We start from the raw sequence: 3,026 nt of genomic DNA on the forward strand, positions 1-3,026 counted from the left end.
TAGTATAAGAAAAACTTGGAATCATTAGGGAAGATTCGACAAAATATGCAAGGACATTAAAAATAATACACTTCGGAGTGAAATTAAAGACATAAATAAATAAAGATATAAAACGTGTTTGTGTGCTGGAAGACTCAATAATGGTAAGATGTCCATTATCATCAAGTTAATTTATAAATTCAGTGAAATTACAGTAAATCTCCCAATGTGTTTGTTTTTGGGTAAAAATTGATAAGCTGATTTTAAAACTTAGGTGGAGATACAAAGGACCTAAACTGGTCAAAGTTATTTTGAGTAAGAATAGCAATGTTGGACGACTTCAGCTGCCTGATTTCAAGATTTCCTATAAAGCTACAGAAATCAAGATCACGTAGTATTGGCACAAGGATAGACATATGGATGAATGGAACAGAAGAAAGCGTCCAGAAATAGACCAGGCATTTGTGGTAAATTGAGTTTTGATAAAAATAGAAAGAGTCAATGGGGAGGTTCAAAGTTCAACAACCACTGCTGAGGCTAGAAAGCGATTTAGAAAAAATATAAAACTTGATGTGTATGCCACATAAAAACAGTTACCTTCCAGTGGACCAAAGAGTGACATCTAAAATCTGGAAGAATAAAACATGTGGAAGAAAATATTGAAAAAATCTTGTGACCTTGGAGTAGGCAAAGATTTCTTTGATAAGATACAGACATACTAATGGTAAAAAGAAAATTAATCTGAAATTCATCAAAATCATAAATTTGCTCTTCAAGTTTATGATAGAACACACCATTAAGAAAATGACAAGACAAGAGAAAGAACGGGAAAAAATGCTCATCACACGTATCTCTAAAAAATCTTTTGTCTAGGATGTATAAAGAAATTTCAAAACTCAGTACTATGGAACCCAAAATCCCATTAATATTGGAAAAAATTTTCTGGAGACTTAAAATGGGCTGACATCAAACTGTACTCCACAAATATGTATAATTATTATGTGTCATTTATAAATAAAAAAGTAATTAAAATGCATGTTCCAAAAAAAATTATACCTTTGATCCCCAAAGTGGATAAAAATATTTCTTTTGATACTTCTGCTTCCATACAAGGAGAGTCCCAGGGACTGGATTTATCCTCCTGCCTGAAACAACTAAAAAATTTTTTTAAAAAAGCAAGCAAAGAGATGAAACAACAGTTTCAAGGCCCTGGACATTGGGCAGCAAAGGACATAGGTCCCTGAGAAATGGGAGGTGACCAAGTGTCCAGGATCTCCCCAGATTACTTAGTGATTCTGCAGAGTTCCAGGCTGTAGCACAGGGAAGGGGAGCCCAGGTGGGGCCTGGCTGGCTTGCTGAGTTGAGGACAAGGAGGTGAGGGCCTGGGGAAACCCAGGTGGCTAGACTTTGCAGGGCCAAACACTGGAGAGGCGGGAACTACACAGAATGAACTTCGGAGAATTACAGAAGTTCCTTCTTCAGGATTAAGCGGAACACTGATCAGCAAACACATATGAGGAAATGACCTGAAGTTGGGGGGAAAAGAATCCAGAAGCACTTATACAGGGCCAGGAATAATGCCTGTTTCCACCAGCCAGACTGGAAAACTCATAACTCATGGGGCACTGGTAGGATTCTCAGAAAGGTCTTGCCTCAGGAGGGGGAGTAATTAGATCTAGATTGAACACTGTTCCAGGCCTACCTAATAAATCTTAAAAACAAGACCTGAAAGGATCAACTGTTTCCAAGTAACTTAATGTCAACCTCAAGTTATGCCAAGAAAGCTCAAGAATATTTATAGAAACAAATAAAAATACCCTAGCGCCCCACAAGGTCAAATTCACACTGTCTGGCCTTCAATCACAGATTTCCAGAACATGCCAAGAAGCAGGAAACTATGACCCAGCATGAGAAGAATAATCAATCCATCAATCAAAAGGGACCCAGAACTGGCACAGATGGTAGATTGGGCAGACAAGAACATTAACTTGGTTATTGTAACTGTATTTTACATGTTAAAAAAGTTAAGTAGAGACATGGAAGATATATAAATGACCCAAATTAAACTTCTGGAGATGAAAACTACAATGTGTGAGATGAAAAATACACCGAATTGGATTAACAGGAGATTAGACATCACAGAAGAAAAGATTAAGCAACTTAAAGACACAGCAATAGAAACTCTCCAAAATGAAACACACAGAGAAGAAAAGAATAAAAATAAAGCCGCCCAACAGGACATCTGTGATCTGTGGGAAAACTTCCAGTGGCCTCATACAAATACAACTGGAAGTCTCGAAAATGGGAGCAGAGGGGAGATAGGAAAGACATTTCAAGAAATAATGGTCCCAAATTTTCCAATTTCTATGAAAACTGTCAACCTACAGTAGACCCAGGAAGCTCAATGAACCTCAAGGACAACGAGTGTGATAAAAACTACATCAAGATACATCATAATCAAGTTGACCAAAACCAATAAAAAGAAAATATTATAAAGGGCCCAGGGAAAAAAGATGCGGTCTGTATAGAGGAATAAAGGTGACAGCATATTTCTTATTGGAGACAACGTAAGAAGACAGACGGGGAATGTCTTTAAAGAAAACACTGGAAAGAAAAGCAAGCCAGTGGAACAACGTCTTTAAAGAAAACGCGCTCAGCCTACCATTCTATGCCCAGAGAAGATATTTAGCAAATGCGAGGGGAAATAAAGTCGATTTCCAACATACAAAATCTAAAAGAATTTGTCATCAGTGACTGGCACTACAGGAAATGTTAAAGGAAGTCCTTTAGGGAGAACGAAAATGATACCAGATGGAAATACGGCTCAACTGAAAGGACTAGCAAACACCAGAAATAGCAACTACATGGCTAAATATAGAAAACATCTTCTTATTATTCTAATCTCCTTAAAAGCTAGCTGGCTCTTTGAACAGAAGTTATAACAATGTGTTTTGAGGTCTGTGAGATATGAGTAAGTTGGATGTGTGAAACCACAGCATCCCGGTTGGAAACGGAAGTGAAGTTCTCATGTGTGAAGTGGGACCACT

Source organism: Propithecus coquereli, unplaced genomic scaffold, assembly GCF_000956105.1.
Source record: "Propithecus coquereli isolate 6110/MARCELLA unplaced genomic scaffold, Pcoq_1.0 Scaffold256, whole genome shotgun sequence".
Lineage (NCBI taxonomy): Eukaryota > Metazoa > Chordata > Mammalia > Primates > Indriidae > Propithecus > Propithecus coquereli.